Below are 24,183 nucleotides of genomic sequence, written 5' to 3'. Positions count from 1 at the left end.
GATTCGAGTACTGGACAGCATCAGACTGAACCATATAAAATGCACTAATTGCTAACGATGTCTCTTACATTAATAATTCAATCTACTTTCATCTACTTTGCAAAACAAAAAAAGCCACATTGGTAATCACATTTACTGATTAAAGGATGAATAAAGAAATATGATCAATATATCATCATCAGTAAGAGTATAAAAGCATTTGTAATCTGGAGAACATTTTTATTTATTTTTTGACAAAAAAACCCTAAAAACAACAACAACAAAAAAACGAACCAATTAAGACCAACAAAAAAACTACAGGGTGTCCCAAAAGTCTCCATACATAGGGGAAATTAACTTTGTTTTTTAGCAAAACGTCTTCCACAATGTTTATATTATTTATATATATATATATATATATATATATATATATATATATATATATATATATATATATATATATATATATATATCCCCAGATAGGCTATAAGAATGCCTTTGACAAAAGAACGTATTGATATCATTCTCATGGGTGGATTGGGAAGCAATGGACTTTAATAGGAAACATCACACACGACACTGTTGCCAAACTCATTATCAAATTCAAAAAGACTGGAAGTGTTGCTGACCAACCGAACATCCACGAACATCCACTGATGAAGGTACAACCGACGTGGTGCTGGCAAACACATGTATGGAGACTTCTGGGACACTGTATATATTCTAACAATTGTGATAAATGGTAGATGTGGTCGGTTAGATTTAAGAAAAAAAAAAAACATTAAGTATGGTTTATGTAAAAATATTACATTTCCCATCAAAACATTTCATTGCTCATGCTAAACGTCGTTTAAACAAGCTTTTAATTACAAGGTTGAATTATGTAATGCGATTACGTAATACTATTCACATAGTATTAACATGAACCAATTACATTATGAAATCTTGTGGGGATGTTGGTACTGACAGGTGCTATAAACTATAGTATTTAAATGAGCATGATTCAAATGTATGTGTTCGAACAGTGCAGTGGTATTGTGGCTGTTGCAGCATACCAGCAACCTGGGTTTAATACTTTGCTCAGGTGAGAGTGTGGAGTTTGATTGTATTCAGGGCACTGAAAATAAATAATCAAATCACGTTGGATGCACAAAAACAAATTATGTAAATGGAACTCAATTCAATCACGTGGAACCAATTAAATACATTTAATGAGCTTTTTTCCCCCCAGTGTATATATTAAAATGCCTACACGTCCATATAAATAATAAATAACAAAACTCCAAAGAATGATAACATAATAACATCTGTGATTTCTGTGAAGGAAAAAACCCCCACAGAAACAGGCAAGCTGAAATGTCCTTATCAACATCTGTGCTTTTTCACTCCAAAAGGTGTCACATGGTTCAGACTGAGTGCAAGCATCTCACAAGTTAGAAGCTGACCTAAAACAATTTTGTTACCTGATGAGGAAAGGAGAAGTAGTTATGGATGAAATGTATACAGCTATCTGACATGGTTAGGAACTGACTCGGAAATTGTTGAGACTTTTCAAAGGGTTAAGAAGGAAACATTTCTTATGGTCTACCTCATCAACCGACAACTAGATAAATATCTATAGTAGATATAGTAGGGTGTCTGTTGATCACAATAAAAATGTGACATAAGACAGTAGAGCAGTGAATAAAACAGGCTGTGTGCCTTTTTTTTTTTTTTTTAAATCGTCCATGAGTATAATTACTGTACAAGGACTGTACTATGAAATTACCGTTTGCACAATCATGACATCTTTGTAGAGAATGATTTGAAATAAAGTTGAAAGTGGAAGCGGGAGTGTGTTATTTCAATGGATTTCTACAGAATTCCCACTTCACCTTCACACATGTAGAGATGACAAACAAGTACAGCGTGATGCGTGGGCTTGTTTTTTAAGCCTATTTTACACAAGAAGCAGCAATCACTCAGCAATGCTTTCCATTTTACAGGCGTGGTATGCGCGTGAATGATGCGAGGAACATTCATTTCTGTGCTTTCCTGCATTGGTTTAGTAAATATAGCGTGCAAATGTCTACAGCTTTTTATTTCTGGTTTATAACTAGAAACTGCAAAGAATACAACATTCATGCTACATTATGCAAAAAAAAAAGAAGAAGCATGGTTGTTCTCAGTGATGAAGGTGTTTGATGTTCAAATACAGAAAAAAAAAAAAAACTTTGATATGTATGAGTTTAGACACATTAACATTCGACACTCAAATCAAATCTTCAAAGGATTTAAGAAAAAAAAATTAGTACTGGGAGTTTATTACTTGGAGTCAAAATAAGCCTCCACAATCATATGCTTCCATCAACTGTAGATAGCAGACATGCATTAAGCATGAAATGATGACTGTGAAGGACAGTGAGTATTCCAGAGGAAAGAGGCAGGGATTTCGCTTAACTTCATCCTCCCAAGCCACCTGATTTCTAAAATCCAGCTCCATGAATAATCTAATTTAAGCTTGAGGGCAATCAGGTTAGGGATATAAAAGAATAACTTGCCTGTACAGGAAATAACTGCTAAGTAAAAGACAAGATTTCAACTCAGTCCTGAGTGGCTGGGAACATCATGTGGAACGTCTATATCTTTAGCCGCTTTTCCACTGAAATTACCCAGAACAATTAATCCCAGGAACTTTTTTCAAGGGACGATTTGGTTCCTCCAGACCTTTGTTGTCTGCATTTCCATCGCGGTCTAAAGTACCATGAAGATTAGGCAAATTAGTCGGATGACGTATGACTGCTCGACAAGCCCTTGGCGAGGATATGAAGCCTCAAAGTATGCTACAATCAAACTGATTATTGACACAACGTAAACTGATTTTTTAATGATGTAATGGCGTAAAATGTTTGTTCAGCTCATAGAAACATGTAGCAGGCTCTGATTGGAACACAAACCTATGAACAGTAACAAAAAAAGAGTTTGCTGCAACTAAACCGGTGGCGTAGTGGTTAGGATTTATTTATTTATTTTTTTTGGTTAAAGGTTTGTGTTTTCAAAACGGACAGTCTATTTTCTGTAATCTGATAATGGCACTGCATAACAACAAGCATGGAGGAGATTCAATCTGTGCTGCCGTTCATTGTGATGTATTGCTTTGCTAAGGAGGTAATTGAGAAAACGCTGAAGAAGAGACAAGCAGTGGTAGTAAAGCGAATTCAGAATGCTCGTAACGCTAGACTTAAAGTACGCAAACGGATTTTATCAGCTGCTGCTGAGACGACTGAGACGAACGTGCACGCTCGAGCTTCTCTCTGCACTGTTGTCCTGGGTGAACAACGCCCAGCTCGCTTAACCCACTTGGTATTTTTAACTAGACTTTTTCATTGCGGGTCACCGTTTCCAGTTCCCGCTGTATTTCATCCTCGGCATACATACTTTAGGCCTGAACCTCGTCGTCAGTTCGTCGGTCGTATTTTTAAAGAAACACCATTGTGTTGATTCGAATCGCAATAAACAACTGTTACTGTAGACACCGCAACAGACTTTTAAAAAATGGTGGCTGAAAAAATAAATGCTGCATGCACTCAACCAATCAGCATGTTCAGCGCACAAGTCCCACCCCCCAAAGGTCCTGGCTTTTGATGAAGTACCACCTCCCGAGTATTCCACTTTGCGAGGGCTAAAAATTTTACTTTAATTTCCTGCCCTCCCCTGTACAGTGAGGTAAAAAAAGTATTTGATCCCCTGCTGATTTTGTACGTTTGCCCACTGACAAAGAAATGATCATTCTATAATTTTAATGGTAGATTTATTTGAACAGTGAGAGACAGAATAACAACAAGAAAATCCAGAAAAACGCATGTCAAAAATATTATAAATTGATTTGCATTTTAATGAGGGAAATATGTATTTGACCCCTCTGCAAAACATGACTTAGTACTTGGTGGCAAAACCCTTGTTGGCAATCACAGAGGTCAGACGTTTCTTGTAGTTGGCCACCAGGTTTTCACACATCTCAGGAGGGATTTTGTCCCACTCCTCTTTGCAGATCTTCTCCAAGTCATTAAGGTTTCAAGGCTGACGTTTGGCAACTCGAACCTTCAGCTGCCTTCACAGATTTTCTATGGGATTATGGTCTGGAGACTGGCTAGGCCACTCCAGGACCTTAATGTGCTTCTTCTTGAGCCACTCCTTTGTTGCCTTGGCCGTGTGTTTTGGGTCACTGTCATGCTGGAATACCCATCCACGACCCATTTTCAATGCCCTGGCTGAGGGAAGGAGGTTCTCACCAAAGATTTGACGGTACATGGCCCCGTCCATCGTCCCTTTGATGCGGTGAAGTTGTCCTGTCCCCTTAGCAGAAAAACACCCCCAAAGCATAATGTTTCCACCTCCATGGTTGACAGTGGGGATGGTGTTCTTGGGGTCATAGGCAGCATTCCTCCTCCTCCAAACACGGCAAGTTGAGTTGATGCCAAAGAGCTCCATTTTGGTCTCATCTGACCACAACACTTTCACCCAGTTGTCCTCTGAATCATTCAGATGTTCATTGGCAAACTTCAGACGGGCATGTATATGTGCTTTCTTGAGCAGGGGGACCTTGCGGGCGCTGCAGGATTTCAGTCCTTCACTGCGTAGTGTGTTACCAATTGTTTTCTTGGTGACTATGGTCCCAGCTGCCTTGAGATCATTGACAAGATCCTCCCGTGTAGCTCTGGGCTGATTCCTCACTGTTCTCATGATCACTGCAACTCCACGAGGTGAGATCTTGCATGGAGCCCCAGGCCAAGGGAGATTGACAGTTCTTTTGTGTTTCTTCCATTTGCGAATAATCGCACCAACTGTTGTCACCTTCTCACCAAGCTGCTTGGCAATGGTCTTGTTGCCCATTCCAGACTTGTGTAGGTCTACAATCTTGTCCCTGACATCCTTGGAGAGCTCTTTGGTCTTGGCCATGGTGGAGAGTTTGGAATCTGATTGATTGATTGCTTCTGTGGACAGGTGTCTTTTATACAGGTAACAAACTGAGATTAGGAGCACTCCCTTTAAGAGTGTGCTCCTAATCTCAGCTCGTCACCTGTATAAAAGACACCTGGGAGCCAGAAATCTTTCTGATTGAGAGGGGGTCAAATACTTATTTCCCTCATTAAAATGCAAATCAATTTATAACATTTTTGACATGCGTTTTTCTGGATTTTCTTGTTGTTATTCTGTCTCTCACTGTTCAAATAAATCTACCATTAAAATTATAGACTGATCATTTCTTTGTCAGTGGGCAAACGTACAAAATCAGCAGGGGATCAAATTCTTTTTTCCCCCTCACTGTAGGCCCTGTTTACAGTTTTAGTGTGGAAGTGTCCGATATAACAGGCAGTGCAAAAGATAGTTACCAAAGAGTAACAATACTAAAAATTTATACCATTTAACAAATGTTATATATGTGAACATAACATGCTATGACTTAAACTTCAGCAGATTAGCTTATACCAAATATGGACATAGCAGTTATTATAAATATAATGCAGTCAATGCAGGAATGTGCAAATATTGCAATGGGAGAGGGATGGTGTTCAGTTCAGAGAGAGAGAGAGAGAGAGAGCGAGAGAGAGAGAGAGAGAGAGAGAGAGAGAGAGAGAGAGAGAGAAAGAGTGAGAGAGAGAGAGAGAGAGAGTGTGTGTGTCAGTCCAGTCTCTGAGTACTGGGGAGTCTGATGGCTTGGGGGAAGAAGCTGTTACACAGTCTGGCCATGAGGCCCCGAATGCTTCGGTACCTTTTACCTTTTCATTTGATTAAGTCTTGAAAGACTTGGGGGGAATAATAATAAATAAAAAAAACAGACTGCAGTAGCTCAGCTCAATTTAAGCAGATGACTAAGGGATAATGTAAACATCTATTTTAAAAGAAAATGAATTGAACAGGTCCGTGTTAGAAGGAAATGATATGCCCTCATCTCAAGTTGAATAAAAGCGCCACTATGCTTCAAGAACTTCTATACTTTTGTAATATTTTTCCATATTGCCTGTTGGTATTTATATTTCTCATTTCTGAGCTTCCATGAAGGGAATAAGTAGAAGCATGGTTTCAGGCTGTACTCTTTCACCTGCAATACGCCATTATTCCAAATTGAACTCATAATGTAGCACCCTTGCAGTAGCATCCACAATATCATGCCCACAATCAAACACAGTTTAGTTAATCAGTTATGGAAACCTAATCTACTATGATATTTCCAGAACTTACACCTAATTTTCTTTGGTATGGATCTTAATCAGAAGTAAACTTATACCATATAACTGGAGTGTGGTTAACTCCAAAAGTGAAACGAGAGAAAATCGCACTGAGCGAGTCCGTTTCCACTGCAGTGCAGGAGCACCGTGGACACAGAGTCAATATAGATTACAAACTTTGATTACGCTTATGTCCATTTTGTTGAACCAACAACTTGATTAAATCTCATTAAACTAATATGGTTTTAGAGATCTTTAGGCAGTCTGAGACCGCAAGACTTTACCACTATGTTTGTTAAACTGGTTCAATAACCAACATGTTCTTTGTATCCTAACATGACTGTGTTTCCATGCTTTTTTTAGTGAAATATATTTATGATTTCTTAAAGTTGAGGTGTCAACTTCATTATTCATGTCTGTTGTAGACAATAATAATAATAATAAAAAAAACTAGGCGGAAAAAAAAAAGAACTATATCAGCCAAAACCTGGGGGTTCATCAACTTTTATTCCTTCATTCCCTCAGTAACTGCTTCATCCTGTGTGCAAGAAACGCACAAGAGTGCACACATCAGCATGTAGGAGACACATTTTAAAACAATTCTCAGGTTATCTCAGAAAAAGGGTCTCGTTCGTGCCACACTACTACTCTGCTTCTCTCTTTTCCCTCTTCAAGCCTGAGACACGCATTTTGGGTAAAAGGAGGAGGAAGTCTCTGACTTGTGCAATAATCCCAAGCTTAAGGAGATGCAAATTCTGTCATTTTAAAGCAAAAGTAATAGCTGAAGGTTCATGCACAGCTCTTAAACGTCCGATGTTGCCCTTTTTAAGCATTATTCCAGAACTGTGGAGAAAATATCAAAGTGAAAGAGAAAGGTAAATGAATTTACACTGACTCACAAATAAGACAAATACACCCACACACCGAAACACGCACCCACATCTGTCTCCTCACGCCATTCTGAATGCCTGGAAGAGGGCTTGAAGTGATCAGATGTACTGACAGAATGGACCCCAGATCAGCTTTGGGTGAATCCCAGAGGATGCATCATATCTGCGGATCAATACGGCACTAATGCGCTACCCGCTCGGAATATCAATGAGCCGTGGGAAAATGCTCTCGGCTTCTCACGGAGGATAGATACCAGCTAAAGTCCACAATTATCACCTAGACACACACACACACACACACACACACACACACACACACACACACACACACACACACACACACACACACACGGCCTGATTTGCTTTTAGCATTCTATTTTTAATCTCAGAAAAACTTCTGTATTCCATTAGGACTGGGCTTAGTAGGACATTTTGCCTTCATGCTGTCTTAGACCTGTCTAAACGCATCAATATTACAAGGACCAAGTAACTAGTCACCTTAACCCAGAATGTTTAAGTTCTTGAAGAAGAATGAAGCTCTTTACCATCTGCATACAAAACAAAACCACACTACCCTAGAAGAAATCGTGGGTCTGCCGCAAATGCATGGCAGGGATTTTCTATTTTTAGCAGAGATCTATCCGTGTTCAAAATAGGCAGTTTTAGTGGTATAGGCATTTTTAGTAGTATAGGCATTTTAGTGGTATAGGCATTTTTAGTAGTATAGGCATTTTAGTGGTATAGGCATTTTTAGTAGTATAGGCATTTTAGTGGTATAGGCATTTTTAGTAGTATAGGCATTTTAGTGGTATGGGCATTTTTAGTGGTATAGGCATTTTAGTGGTTAGTGGTATAGGCATTTTAGTGGTTAGTGGTATAGGCATTTTAGTGGTATAGGCATTTTTAGTAGTATAAGCATTTTAGTGGTTAGTGGTATAGGCATTTTTAGTGCTATGGGCATTTTAGTGGTATAGGCATTTTAGTGGTATGGGCATTTTAGTGGTTAGTGGTATAGGCATTTTAGTGGTCTAGGCATTTTTAGTAGTATAGGCATTTTAGTGGTATAGGCAGTTTAGTGGTATGGGTATTTTTTGTGGTATAGGCATATTTAGTGGTATAGGCATTTTTAGTGGTATAGGCATATTTGATGGTATAGGCATTTTAGTGGTATAGGCATTTTTAGTGGTATAGGCATTTTAATGGTTAGTGGTATAGGTATTTTAATGGTTAGTGGTATGGGCATTTTAGTGGTATAGGCATTTTAGTGGTTAGTGGTATAGGCATTTTTAGTGGTCAGTGGTGTAGGCATTTTTAGTGGTATAGGCATTTTTAGGGTATAGGCATTTTTAGTGGTACAGGCATTTTAGTAGTATAGGCATTTTAAGTAGTATAGGCATTTTAGTGGTATAGGCATTTTAGTAGTATAGGCATTTTAGTGGTATAGGCATTTGTAGTGGTACAGGCATTTTTAGTGGTATAGGCATATTTGATGGTATAGGCATTTTAGTGGTATGGGCATTTTTAGTGGCATAGGCATTTTAATGGTTAGTGGTATAGGTATTTTAATGGTTAGTGGTATAGGCATTTTAATGGCTAGTGGTATAGGCATTTTAATGGTTAGCGGTATAGGCATTTTTAGTGGTTAGTGGTATAGGCATTTTTAGTGGTATAGGTATTTTAATGGTTAGTGGTATAGGCATTTTAGTGGTATAGGCATTTTAATGGTTAGTGGTATAGGCATTTTAGTGGTATAGGCATATTTAGTGGTATAGGCATATTTAGTGGTATAAGCATTTTTTAGTGGTATAGGCATTTTAATGGTTAATGGTATAGGCATTTGTAGTGGTATAGGCATATGTAGTGGTATAGGTATTTTTGGTCAGATGGGTGGTTTTGCACACCTTCTGTAACTAGCTGTATATTTAGCCAGAGAAACCCGAGATAAGAACGGCCACTAGGCAAATGTAGTGAGCAAGCTGAGCTACCAGTGTAAATGCAGGTTAAGAACTAGTTACCCTGTCCAGGCATGAATTAATGCTCACAGCATGCGTGTTAATATGAGGGTTACAGTTCACTGATTGTGAGATACTACATTAAGTGACTGTGTGAGTTCGTGTATTAAAGATTCTTCCTACAGGGCAGCCTGTGTGCTCCAATGCTCAGCCTGGCAGTGGGGCGAGAGCAATTTGTTCCAGGTTCATGGTGTTTCTCAGAGAGCAACAGGACTGGTGCTTTTCTAGGTTCCAGAAACCCTGTGGCTCTCTCAGAGACTGAGCACACAAACTTCACGATTCTCCCTCTATGAGTGAAAATGACTGCAGCAGACAGACAAAGTCAAGGTTACGTTTGTATCTACTTCCTCGGTGTGTAATGCTCTGTATGTTAAAATCCATGACCATGAGGCTGGCCGTCAATCACTACAACAGAAAAGCATCTGAGACTGTATGTGTGTGTCGGTGCAATTTTGTGCATCAGGAGTTCAGATGCATGGTCGGGGGGGGGTGGGTGTGTGTGTGTGTGTGTGTGTGTGTGTGTGTGTGTGTGTGTGTGTGTGTGTGTGTGTGTGCACGATATTCCCTATTCCACCAGCAGCCTTCTCTGCCTAGGCCCTAGGGAGCATGTTACCCTACTGAAGGACCGTACCATTCACAGCTCACAGCCACATCACTCAGCCACAGGTTTGGACAGTGGACAACAAGAGGACAGTGGGATGGACTTAATAATTATTATTACCCGAGTGAAAAAATGAGTAACATTTCTAGAAAAGATAACAACATATATTGCAATTTATGTATATAAAAGTACAAAAAACTGATGTCCAGTGAGGGTTGCTGGAAAAATATCAGCTAAATGAACATGTGTATGTTACAGTAGTGAATTAAAGGTGTTTGTTCATAAGTATTCTCCTCATATGCAGTCAGCTATAAATAAAATACATGTTCAGAGGAAAAAAAAAACCCTCCACTTTGTGATGTATCACAGAATGTTAACATGAGATAAAACAAATCAAGTGACAGCTCTACTCACCCGTGAATAAGACAGACCCACCTCTTGCACTAGCATCCAGACATTCTACCCTAGGTGACTTGAAGGTGTGTTGTTGTAGGGAACGCTTTATTTTGAGATTTTGATTTAGCTAGCTTGAGCTCACTTTTACTAAAACCTTACGCAAGCTTGAAATTTCATACCTCTCACACCTGGGTCTACTGTACATACATCTACAGAAACAGAGGATAGCACAGCAGCTTAAGATCATTCAGTAGGGTATGGAATGTGAGCCTGTATGCAGGCTGCTGCTGGGTCTTCATGCCCGTACACACACCCTGATCATGTATTCTTCTTCGATTTCACCATTCGACAGTGTTTTCCTCCGTACTCCTCTTTCGTGTTCCATTCCAAATGATTTCAGTGCAGCATTGCAGGACACAGCTCTACTGTACATGTGATGTAGATGTGCTGGAAAGCTTCACATTTTCTCTAGCTCTCGGTGGTCACTAATGGCCCTTAAATCAAAACAGGGGTTTAGAGGACAAGAAGGGTTGAGCAGAGAAAGAACAGAAATTCGCTGAATGTGAAGCCTGAATGCTGGTCCTTCTGCAATGAAATTGCATTTAAGAAGCAGAAGAAAGAAAGAGAGGGAGTGCAGACAACACAAGAGAAAAAATAAAAGCTGACTCCATAAAAAAATTTTTTTAAAAAGAATATAAGAACAGAAAGAATATTCTGTAACTGTATGAGCTGTAACAATGGCAAGTCATGTGTGAGCATACAACCATTAAACAACATACAAAATGACTTTTCGTTTGATTTGTTAAATCATGTGCTTGGAATTATAAACGATAAACAGACATTTGTATTGTAAACATATTGCTAATAGCCAGGGCTCTCCAAAGTGGGTTCCTGGGACACCCAGGGGTCTGTGAAGCATTATCAAAGCCATTATGCTTATGTTTTGTAGAATTATTAGCCTGTTTGCCTGGTCAATTGAATTAAATGGGTTTCATCCAAACCTCAGGAACTTAAAAACCTGTAGGCCTATAAATAAATGTCTTAAACCAATAACTCAACTCTAATGGCTATTTTACGTTTAAATTTTTTTTTTTCAAAAAATCAAACGTTCAGGAAGAAAAAAGCTTTATGGCTCCAGGAAATAGTCAAAATATTGCACACATTTAAATAATGGCTCTGGTCCCTGGCTGCTGTTTGAAAACTCCAGGTTTATAGAATCTTGATTATAGGTAATATTGTGAAAGTACTTTTAAGAGTATTTACAAATGGAAATGTCGTTATAGGGTTGAAGGCTAAACATCGTAAAACCAGTAAACAGTCATACAGGACTGTAGAATTCTTAAACAATGATTTAAGACAGAATTTATTTCAGAACCGCAACTTAATTATTGTATATTTAACGGCCCTTATTCATCAGAGGTATGCAAAAACAATTTGAGCGCAGAGAATGACACGTGAATGAATCCGTCTGATTCTTGGAACTGTCGCCAGTTTCAGCTGCGTGAACACGGTCCCTTATTGCATACCACAATTTAGTCTTGCATGCTATACATATTTAATTCACAAAATATACAGCTGCCACCACAGTAAGTCAATAAAATGAGAGAATTCAATAGGCTATTCAAGATCTGATTAAAGATGTAAATACGGAAAAGTGAAAAAAGTGAAACTAGTAGATGTGCTTTTGTTTGTGTTTGCTGCAAAAAAAAAAAAAGCTTTTTATAAAGCTATTAAAGACAACTGAACTGTTTTTCAGTGTTACCTGTAATTAAGTGAACTGTACTGCATAACTGCCCAAAACACTGCATCCAGGCAGCTCTTAATGGTGCTTCTTGTACTCAGACACAGTTGTGCCCAAAAGTTTTCATACCCTTTGCAGAATCTGCTAAATCTTAATACTGTTAAGAAAATAAGATTGATCATAAATATCCCATGTTAATTTTTATTTAGTACTGTCCTGAATAAGTGATTTCACATTTCTGATGTTTACATAGTCCACAAGGATGATCCACGAGCCCCTGCACATTCTCTGCTTTTCCAGCATATTCTGCATATTTGACCTCTTTCCAACAGTGGCTATATGATGAGATCCAGGAGGATTTTTCTGTAGAACAGTGGGCAGTTGAACTGCTCAGGACAAACAAGGGACTCGAAAAACTATCACAAAACAAAACAAAAAAACAGTCGTGGATCATCCAGGTCACAATACACAGTATTAAGAATCAAGGGTGTGTAAACTTTTGAACGGGGTAAATTTTTATGAATTCAGCTATTATCTTGTCTTGTGGACTATATGTAAACATCGGTTATGTGAAATAGCTTATTCAGGACAGTACTAAATAAAAATGAACATGGGATTTTTATGATCAATCTTATTTTGTTAACAGTATTAAGATTTAGCAGATTCTGCAAGGGGTACGCAAAATTTTGGGCACAAAAAAGTGCCTTACTCTTACTCAGCTGAAGCACTAAGGCACTGATGAACAATGCACCTCTGGTTCACAATTATAAAATACATAATACACAATAGTTAGTCCCAGTCTACTCATTCAAATGGACAAGCAACGTTCCAAGAGAGCGGATATTTAGTATAGCAGCACTGGTTCATTTCACCGTTGTCAGTGCGCTTGTCTGTGTTCGCTACATAAAATTACAATTCTAGTAATAGTTCATTACACTGAAACCATTACTACTCTTATACAGGCTGTCAGTCTGTCTCTGCATGGCAGAGACATTGCATGGCAACAGCTGTGGCTTTTTTTGGGAACATTTTTCATAGCTGGAGCAAAAATAAGCAAAATATTTGACCATATTGTGTCTGAAATGTCAGTTACTTGATATTAATTACTTGTATATAAAACTGTTGTTCACCTGCAGCCTCATGCCTACGGCCATGCTGATATTCATTACAACAACACTCTTGCTTGAGTGATTGCTTAATTAACACTAAACCCCAGTAGCTATTAGTTTGAGGTTCCTTTGAGTGCACCTGTCATCAATGTTATATGCTATTTTTATTATTATCATTATTACTTATACTACTGTACTTACAATACCTTGTTTACACATGTTGATGCTTTTGGTTTTTGGATTATTTATCTAAAAATCAAGCATTTTTCTCACGCACTCCAGCCAGATGCGAGTTTGCTCTTAACACCATTCCGCGTATGGATCCAAAACATCCCTTATGTTCCCACAGGCGGACATTTTGATTTCAGGTCTGCTGCTTTACAGACGTCAAACTTCATAAGCTTCGCCATGACATTTGATTAGACCACATGAAGAGTACCGGCTCAGACAGGTCCGAAAAGTGCCGATGTCGACAGCTTTGTGCAAACCAAGAAGGTGTCAAAAAATTGATTCTGTCTGCCACAGGGGAATCGCAGGAAATCTAAGCCACTGTGTCTGCGATTATGGGTCAGGGAATCTGAATCATAATGAGGAAGAGAGAGCATCCTGTACTCACGGTCAGTGCCTGGGTGGCAGCAGAATCCAACGGAGAGACAAGGTGTTGCTTACTCTATGATCTCATCAAAGGAGCGTCTGCACTGAAGAAGGAAATGATGACTCAGAGACGGGGTAGTGGGGTGCGAAAACCCCAAAGACAAGCCGCAGCGTCAGCAGTGATTAGACAGGACCTTCTATAATCATTGAGTGAGAGAGGGAGAGACACAGAGAAAGACATTAGAACCCACTGGGGTTTGACTTAGGTTGAAAATTTTTAGGTTAATAACCGCACGTCTGAGGCAGAAAAGTACTGGTTGGAGACATCAACTGGTCACTGACCCATGATAATGGAAGATCCCCGTCTCCTAAATGTCCTCTTTGACAAACCCTTTCTACTCATTCATTCCAAAAACCCCAACGACACAAAAGCACACACTGCAGAGCTTTAAACGCTAGCAGATGTTTTGGTAGAGAGCAAAACTCCCACCTCTATACTTCCTGAACTCATTAACCTTATTTAATTTATCCATTTTTCTCTCTGTCTTTTCCCCCTCCGCATCTCTCTCCAGTTTTTCTCTTTTTCTCTCTGCTAGTCAATGATATGCTTTTTATCCCAAGCCACTGCAGAATGCATGCTAAGCACTCTATCCAAACAAAGTTTATTATTATCCCCATTATTAAAACATGACTAAACGATAAGCACTTTCTATATATAGTTTTGCACTCAGCAGCCAGATTGCAGAGCTCCAGCTATGAAGCAACCAAAAATGTGAAATTCTCAGCAGGAAGCAGGCACCCCCCCGAGTCACAGTCAAACTGCTTGTAGAATTCCTCTGCAGAGACTTAAAACCCAACTCATTAAGCAGCCGTGAAGTTTTTACATCGAGCCGTCTGTCTTCGGCAGCCCCTCTCTCTGCTGAGGCTGGGGGCCGTTGGCAGGATTTCTCGGAAAGACGTTTGTGCAAGGCTAGCACATTTCTGACCGCTGTTAGCTGCGCTAACCGCTAGTGACTAACAGCATCTGGTTCAGGCATCTGCACCCCCCCTACTTCCCCAAACCCACCCACTCAATTTGAGATCATTTACTGCCATGACCATATTTAGTTACAGTAAAGTGTAGCCTTCAGTTTAAATTGAGTATTTGTTTTAAGCTAAGGGGGAGAATGAATCCCTCACGGTCTCCTCTCCTACACAACCTCCCGCTGCTCACGGAGGGAGTTATGGAGTTATGAAAGTCGAACAGTCGGCCCTCAAAAGTCTGAGCAGAGGCCTGGGGCATTTCATTTAATGCAGAATGCACAGACGGCAGAGAGATACAAAAGGAAAGAGGGAAGACACTCCATATTTGGGCGACACGACCCATAATCTCAAGTGCAGATGCTTCAACTGACATTCATCAGCTGTGAGCTTCAAATTACCCATAAATAACCACTTACAGTACAGCACAAGCTTAATGTTTTGTTAATAATGACGCAGATGTGTGTTAGCCACCCTTGCGATACAGCTCTGGCAGGCTATAGCTCAAACTTGTTTACAGTACAGGGCGTTACTGGCTCTCTGGGCTGGAGGCGTGATCAGTGCCACATCATATGAGATGAAGCAAACCAAAACAGCATTATAATCACTAACGATGTGTGTGTGTGTGTGTGTAAATGTGTGTCAACAGAGTGAAGAGCATGTCACGGAAAAGGGGTGTAACCATAAAGAGTGCTGTCAGCATTAGCCTACTTAAGCTCAATTACACACTCTCGCCCTCTAAGTTATCTTAAGTTGTGCGAGTTTGCGTGTCTGTGTATTTCCTGTTGGACTAGTGTGTGTGTGTTAAGATTGACAGAGAATGAACATGAGAAAGTGAGGGTGCTCATGCTAGCATATTCAACTAACTTTCTCTTTTGATATCCTACAATATGCTACATTATAGCAAGAGTTTTCAGCACTCAGCATTTGGGGCAAGTTGGCACCTCTGTTAGAACTGTTTAAATCAGCAGTGTGTGTGTGAAGAGGAAAACTGCCTGGTAAGAAAGTGGGTATAAAATTAGAGATGCTATATGATGCGTACGAAAAAATTAAAAAGCTCACATTTTTTGTTCCTGAAACAGAGTACGCATCACAGTATTTAGGTTTGCTACAGTGCTAGCACACATTAGCAAAACACATAAAAACTGCAACACATCTACTCTGTGTAACAATGGAGCGTTGTTAAAGGTTTTGTGGCTTTTAGTATGAACATTAGCCTTTACGTGCGCCAAAACAATGACAAAATCCGCATTTAGAATATATGCATTTAAAATGTACAGTCTCCCTCTACCACAAATACGCTTCAACAATTTTGATGACATCATTCTGCACTTCAGCTTCCCATCAGATTTTCTGTCCAATCAAATGCTCTCGAGAGTCTGAAGTGTCCCGCACCCAACAATATAAAAACCCATGGTACTAACTGTCAAGTACGGCATAGCCCGGGCTGTGAGGTACGCTAAACACTATTGGCGATTTAAAAAGGGGGAGGAGCCACTTGATATGTCCTGCCCTGGCTTCCTGTTTCAGTTAAAATTATGTCAAAACATAAGGCACTTTAAGTAATATAAATATCCACAATACTCTCAGAAAAGCATACAGGGATGCAGTTTAGCATGGCATCCATACCATTTTATCATACCATCCATCCTTTTTAAAATGCTAGTCAGTTGAATCTAGTTTACAGCTCTGTTGGCCACCAGTCACACAGATCAGGGCAAAGGGTGAGCACAAACATCCAGAAAACTAATCTCAGTCCAAGTGAACAGGGCTCTGTTTGTCTTTGAATGATGAGCTTGTTTGAGACTTAGCGAGGACAGCAAACGTTTGGCAGAACAACTTTGTTTGGATTCGAACCAGTGTGACAGAGCAGGAAGTGATGTATGTGTTAGGCCGCAGGGACTCTGTAGAAGAGATGATGTTTTATGGGTTTAATTCAAAGGCGAACGGATAGATTTCAGATTGTAGAGGATTTGCTTGAAGGTGTAACAAATGCTATTATTTAACCAAAAGTAACTTAAGTTGGGGTACAAATCATGAGAGTAAATGAATTTTAACAAGAGGCATGTGACCCCTGCTTGCTCATTTGCTTTTAATAGTCCCAGAGAAGCTTACTAGTATTTAGATGTGCCTCATTGCCTTAAAGATCGCTTCTACATTTTTTCTGTCTCACACTTGCATGCTTTTTTTTTTCTTCCTTCCATCCTTGTTATCACTTTTCATAGACTGAGTGTATTTGGACTAGGGCTATGCAATACATCATTTGTTAATCATCATCTGATATATTGATATTGCAAAAGGCTATTAGATGCAAGTGAGCGCTCTAATAAACAAACAGAACTTTTTAATAGGCACATTAACTGATCTCAGACTGTTCTGTCTGCACTGCAATGTACATTATTTTTGTCAAAATCATGGACCACTGTTTCTTTACTCAAGCGTGCAACCATGAGTTTTTAATCGCACAATATATTTCACCCATGCATTGTGTAAAAACATGCGCGTGATTGTGAGAGTCTCATTTCTTGTCCGGTTCTCTCTGCCCTGTAGACATTATGTTTTCTGCGCTCTGATCAATGGCCCTGGCTCGGCCTGGCTGCATATCACCCAGCTCTTCAAATGGAATTATTAATAATGCAGAGGGCCTTGCTGTCATACTGGCCATTAGTGTAGCGAGTGACAGGAGTGGTATACTAATAATCAGATTAATTGCTGCGTTTCAGGAGGAAATAAAATGGACTGAATAGCCATGTTATGAGTGTAGAGCACTGTGTTTTATAGCAGCTATCTGAGTGCAAACCATTTTAAGACATTTCTGAATTAGAGTACCTGGATTACTTGTTTTTCCTCCTAATGAGAAAGTACTTCATGTCCACATCATAATGCCCTGGGCTGATGCCAACCTCGGTGACCAAAGAGAACATACCCACTCAACAAATACACTTTAATAACTTCATATTTAACCTGGAGATGAAGTCAGTCGTCATAGAACAACATACAACTCTGAGTTTACGTGGCACCATGGAAACAGCTAATGATGTTAAGGTCAAGGATTGGCAGAAAATGTGTATGTGGCACCAAATGCTGCATGGAAATTTTGATCAACCATATTCTCCTGTGAGTGAATCAATGAGTCAGTGAGTGATTCAGTGAGTGAATCAATGAGTCAGTGAGTGATTCAGTGACTGACTGACAGACTGATTCACTCACTCACTGAATCACTCACTCCTGCCTGGATCAATAACTGAGTAGTATGTAAAAGTGAATTTGAACATTTCCTCAGTTACAGTAAATAAATTAAGTTTCCTGCTTTGTGCCCATTTTTTTCTTTAGCTGCATGCGAATCAGTTCAGAATGTGACGCCACCATTCACCAAGCCATTTCATTTAGCATCCCTCAGTCACACAGGCATGTCTGTAGAGAGCAAGAAGATTTTTCTATTCTTGTTAAAAGATGTGAATGATAAAAGTACAAAATATTGTCACTGAGTCATACTCGTACAGTAAATCACCATAAAGAAGTAGCTTTGGTCACGGCAGTAGAAAAACAAAAACAAAACAAAACAAAACAAAAAAAAAAAACAGCCACAAAATCTGAATAAACAATAACCTGAATTTCATAATCACCACAAGGTTCTTAACGGGTCTAACCTCATTTCAAGCCGTAGGCTAAAGGGTTATCAGATCAATAAATCAGGTTCCCTCTTATTGGAACACTCAGGAGGATGGCGAAGCTGCAAACAAGGGCCAAACTGATTTCCAGTGAACTACAAATAAAAATGGATGCTCTCATTAACTGTGAGCTTCCTGCTCCTTTGAGCTCATTGCAAGTCAATTAGAAGCAAACAGCCCCCAATGAAAATGCAGAGGGGAACAGAAAGATTCATATTGGTGTCATTAGTCTCAGTCCCAATCTCTCCAGCTCAATAACCGACACATGAACCATTAGGACATTATCTCCTATCTAATATGTGAAAACTTCAGACATCACGGCCATTAATCATGAAACTCAGCGTAGTTCTTATAGCATACTGTAGACAACAATGCTTAACCAGCCCAAAGGGTCTCTTCATGTGAAGTGTGTGGTGTTATCTTCATAGATTAATTGTTTGAAAGTCGCATATCATTCAGCAACTCAGAAGAGCAGCTATATTCACTTCTAGTGCTCTATACAGTGAATCAAGCTCAAACTATTTACTAGTAGCAAGTAGAAGTACTGTGATCTGAAATAAGAGTAAACAGTGTAGCAATGTAACTAGTCGTGTATCCAGCTAAACATGAAAGCCAAAAAGTTACTGCTTTTAAATGTATTAAAAAAGACATCATTTTAACTGAGGGAATTGAGATCATAGCAGATGATGAATTGGTATGATTATTAATAGGCTTTATATACACCGATGAATTAGATTGAATGATATATACTGTAAATAAAATCCACTGGAGCCCATTTTATTGATGTATAGCATACGGTCATTGACTAGTTGAAAGATGTTGAAATACTTTAAGAGTAAATTGACGGGGTTAAATAAAAATATAAAGTGCAAAAAGTAACTTGGAAATGTAATAAAGAGCACTTTATGATGAAGAGTAAAAGCAATCCATTTCAGTAACATTCAAAGTATACATCTAAATATATAAAGTGTTTAAAGTATATAATTACCTCCAAAATAATACTTAACAGTAATAATGAAGTATGTATACTCCATGTTTCACCCCTGAACACTGCACATAAGATGCATGCTGGTCTGCAGAAACAGCTACAGTAGATGTGCAGATACTGGACATGTGTCATGTGTACGTGTGTTTGGTTATGTGTTTTCTCCATTTCCTCTTGGGTCCCTTTCTTGTTCCTGTGTTCCTGCTGCACCGGGTCAGGCCAGTCGCCTCTCCTCCGTGGGAAAGGATGGAAAGTTCACATCCGTTCAGCGTTTCCGCTCAGAACGAGTTAGGTCTGCTTTTCCTCTCACGCTACAGCCTCATTTCAGCACAGTAGAAGCTCGCGGTGTTCCTCCGTGTCAGTCGTGTTGCACGTAAACACGCTTTCCACTGCAGCTTCAAAGGGTTTAGTGCTGCCACATTTTAATAGCTGCAGATTACACTCACAAACACACACACGATCTGCATTCATGCTTAAATTACCAGGACCTAAAAAGTCAGGATCTATGTCAAATATCTTTGCAGCACATGTTGACCCTAACCCATCATACTGCTCTCTCTCTTTTCTTCCTCTATCTCTTTCTGCCTCCCTTTCCCTCTCACCCTCTCTGTCTCCATCTTTCTCCCAGTCTCCTTTTCTTCCTCCATCTCTCTGTATCTCTCTCCCTCTCCTTTCCTTCCTCCATCTCTATCTCTCTCCGTCTCCCTCTCCTTTCCTTCCTCCATCTCTCTGTATCTCTCTGTCTCCCTCTATCTCTTTCTGCCTCCCTTTCCCTCTCACCCTCTCTGTCTCCATCTTTCTCCCAGTCTCCTTTTCTTCCTCCATCTCTCTGTATCTCTCTCCCTCTCCTTTTCTTCCTCCATCTCTATCTCTCTCTGTCTCCCTCTCCTTTCCTTCCTCCATCTCTCTGTATCTCTCTCTGTCTCCCTCTCCTTTCCATCCTCCATCTCTGTATCTCTCTCCGTCTCCCTCTCTTTTCCTTCCTCCATGTCTGTCTCCCTCTCCTTTTCTTCCTCCATCTTTCTGTATCTCTCTCCATCTCCCTCACCTTTTCTTCCTCCATGTCCATCTCCCTCTCCTTTTCTTCCTCCATCTCACTGTTCCTCTTTTCTCTTTTTCTTCATCCATCTCTCTGTCTCCTGCAGTGGGTCTGTGTGGGACTAAACGAACACAACCCTGACTTTTTCTGTCCTTTCCCTAGCTCCCAGTGTGCCAGCCCGAAGAGCCTCATTGTTTCAACCCTGTCCTTTGACAAGTGGCCTTTCAGTTTCTCTGGCTCAGTTCTCCCATATCTCCCTGCACTGAGCCAGCACCCGCGCTCAGCCCACTTCAAACAGGAGCTGGCCTCATGCATTATGCTTACAATGGCTTTTCTGTTTAGCCACGTGTTGTCAAGTTGGCAGAAAACTACAAACACAATCGTTGACTAAACCCAACATTAGTGCATTCTGTAATTCTATATATTTATCCACATCCACACGAGCCGCAAGCCCGATAACACACAAAAGAACATTAGCACAACCTTAACGCTGACCAATGTAACTCAGTGTTTTTATCCACCGTCTGCAAAATGCAAACATTTCGACCAGGAACGGGAAGCATGTTCCTGTGCTACTCCCTTGGGTCTTGCAGCCAGCAGTTACATGGATACAGCAGGACAGCAGAACTCAATCTAATAGCCTTCCTGGACATAAATCACTTTGAAAGCAGCATGTGGGACAAAGACTGTCAGTCTAGCAACCACCGGTGTGTCTTTATTAAAACTAAAATGATACAGTCTGGACGTCGGACCTCCGTCCCAATGTCCAAACCTGAAAGGATCTCTCCTTACGCCAGCTTTTGGGGGGGGTCTACTGTTTATGCACCCCATACACCTCATTCAGGGGGTGGGAGAGGAATGATGGATGACTGGATAATGGGTATGTTAAAAGATACAGAGAAAGGCATTATCAAGACAGCACGTTTCTACGTTTCCGTCATACTGACGACTCGCTGGAATAACCTCAATATGTAATACTCTGACCTGAAAAAAAGGGGATAAAGACAGAGCACACAGCTTTTCCCCCGCTCAACAGAAACCTAAATAAACAAACCCCAGTAGGATCGCACGCAAAAGGTTAGCTGAGAAGGAACAAAGCTAGACCTGATGATGTGTCCAAATATCACAGTCACTGTAAGCATCAGCATCCAAAATAGCTCTTTGCTATGCACAGGAGCCAAGACTTCAGAATAAACACGTCAGAAAATGGCAAAGCTGCCATGACTAATTGCTTGTCTATATGTTTGTGAAAGAACAGCTTTTCTCTGAGCAAAATACCCTGTCCCTAGGTCAGACGTCTTACCCTGGCAGTTTTCTCTTGGGCCACCACCCGGCAACATCGCTTGCTGAAAAAGAGTTCCAATCCAAGTGGCCGTGGAATCAGAAATACTTTACAGAACTTTTCCTTACCCCTTTACAAGCACTTTCTAGCATTTTAGCACTTTTCTCCTGTCTGTTCATGGAACAAAAGGATTAAAGATGTTGGGTAGGCACACGAGCTGCCCATAAAGCAATCCCTTTGTCTCACTTTATCTCGACTGGCAGCATACACACAAATACACATACGCTCCAAAAAACACACACACACACGCTTTCCCAACCACCACGCAAATAATCCAGGATTAGAGAAGCGATTTTTTTTTATCCAGGCCCCATCCTGGACCTCTTGTCCACCCTCCTCCTCCTCCTCCTGTTAACCGACTCGGACTAACCGTGGCCGTGCATAGCTAATGAAGATAAGGCAATCTGGTCTCCAAGTCAACAGCACTCTCCCGCCGTCCTACTGCTAATCTCTGAAGCTGTCTGCAAACACAGATCTCGTGGGGAGATAAAATTTCATGTCTGCTGAAATCTCAGACTGAGATGTGGTGACGTCCGCCAACCACGAATCAGCTCTGCTGTACGAGTGCTCTACACACTGACAGCCCTCGTACATGCTTCCATCTTGCATGCTTCCTAGGTCCCTTGATGGACTGGCAGTGCATCTGGTTAGTGGTTAATGCTTGTTCTTTGTTGTCGTTGATTGTTAATGCCTTTGTAAAGATTATCAAGGAAATTCAAATTAGGCAGCATGTGGAAATAGGCCCCCGTCCTTCACCTGGAACGAAACGTCCTTCCTGGAAACTGATTTGCATCTGCAAAATTGTCTTTCAAGTACAACGGCATTCCAGTCTGGATGTCCAAGAATGAGAAACACCATCATAACAGCACATTGTTACAAGTGTCCTAGACATTTTCAGCATTTTTTCACCATAAGAAATGCACTGTAATTGCACCGTCTAAATGTGGCTCCAGAATTACTGGCACCCTTTTGTCAAAAAAATGGTTTTAAAAAACATTCTCACACTAAAAACATGAGACAAATCTAACCTTGAACTTAAGTACATTTATTCTAAGATAATTAACCACAAAGACATTTTCCATAAACAAATCTTTACCAAGGGTGCCAATAATTCTGGAGCTGACTGTAGACTAGAAAACTCTAACAGCTGCTATATATACACACACACACATATATACACATATACATACATTATATATATATATATATATATATATATATATTATATATATAATATCTCATCTGCTCTTATAGTGCAATACTTATATTGCAGGGATAGCCAAAAGCATTATAAAATGTTCTCCTTACCACAGCTCAGAACATCAAAGAGATTTTCAGTCCCCAAATCTTTACCATCAGACAAGAAAGCAACAACTTCAACAAGGAGGGGTTGCACAACATTTCTCTCTCGTTCTCAAACTTGTGGGATGGGTTAGGGTTAGGTGGGTTAGATGGTAAGATGGCCTTTCACCTTGAAACTAATGCTGCGGAAGAAAACCACCCAAGACTGTTCATATGGCTAAAACAATCCTGCAGAATTCTACACTCACCTGAGCAGCACACACAAGGTGCTCAGGATCTCTCCAAAGGAATGCAGGAATGAAATGAGCAAATGCCACCAAAAATCAACTGCGAGGATCAATAAAGCTATTGCAGTACACTGAGGGTGAGTGGTACAAGGCAGGGCTGGATCTCAAATGCACCCCTCCCCCCCCACACACCCACACTACAGGCCTTGATAGTTTTGCTTCACTGTGCATTTCCACATATTTTTCAATTTTCATTGATGATAAACACATGAGATTTTGGGGCTCTTTAGAGCACAACAGCGCTCGGATCACATAGCAGAAACTGAAAAGGTCAGGTTGAGCGTGAGTGAATGGGCACTGTCTGTTTTGAGAGGACTCACAAGCAGCACTATGTAATGTGCTGGCACCCTTATCCATTTTGGAGCAAGACTGTGGAAAATAACAGGTCAGCCGTGTGTGTGTGTGTGTGTGTGTGTGCGCGCGTGTGTGTATGCGCGTGTGTATACTGAGCAACCCTACTCCGCTAATGGGACACTTGGTTTTGAGCCGCTAGTGCCGGTACGAGTGAAGTCGGAGCCAAGAGGCCCTGATTTTCCTTCTCCTTACCATTAAAGAAAAACACTGCTCCTTCCAGCCAAAGTCCACCATACACACGTACACCTAAGATACAAAATCTGCATTTGGTCTTTTACCTAGAAACCTTCTGAGCCTTCTAAAAAACGCTAGTGTGAAAGATAATGAGCTCTGGGAATGCAGCTCGAGTTCATATTAATCTGGGAATCGTTCATCTGATCCTTTTCCCCTGCTGGTCTCGCGGCTCAGGGACGACCCACACACCTGAGGCTGAGCAAGACAAGACAGCGTGAGTGAGATCAAGCACGAGGGAGGGCGAGAGAGAGAATTTCGGCTCCATTAAGCCATGTTATACGGTGCTTGTGTACCCTGACTACCACTGACAGGTCAGCTGGGTCCCAGGCAGAGTGTGGTACAGCACAAATCCCCAGCAGTGGCAGTAAAGCTCAGAAAGCATGTGCGCACACACGACGACTCCCAGTACAACAAACCG

The 24,183-nt window shown here is 40.4% G+C and overlaps 1 protein-coding gene across 7 annotated transcripts in view; it reads right to left on the bottom strand.

The window, feature by feature from the left end:
- sema6e (sema domain, transmembrane domain (TM), and cytoplasmic domain, (semaphorin) 6E) overlaps positions 1 to 24,183 on the bottom strand; it is a 142,578-nt gene that overhangs the window by 77,028 nt on the left and 41,367 nt on the right. The window contains exon 1 of one of the 7 annotated variants that reach the window (XM_053629813.1): positions 13,554 to 13,641. The exons of the other annotated variants lie outside the window; for them this stretch is intronic. The gene's annotated coding sequence lies outside the window, so the exon portion shown is untranslated. Of the gene's footprint in view, positions 1 to 13,553; positions 13,642 to 24,183 lie in introns of those variants that run through there. 7 annotated transcript variants of the gene reach the window in all.

The sequence above is a fragment of the Ictalurus furcatus genome, chromosome 1, assembly GCF_023375685.1.
Source record: "Ictalurus furcatus strain D&B chromosome 1, Billie_1.0, whole genome shotgun sequence".
Taxonomy (NCBI): domain Eukaryota; kingdom Metazoa; phylum Chordata; class Actinopteri; order Siluriformes; family Ictaluridae; genus Ictalurus; species Ictalurus furcatus.
The sequence above is the reverse complement of the archived record's forward strand: the minus strand, read 5'-3'. Positions and strand labels throughout refer to the sequence as shown.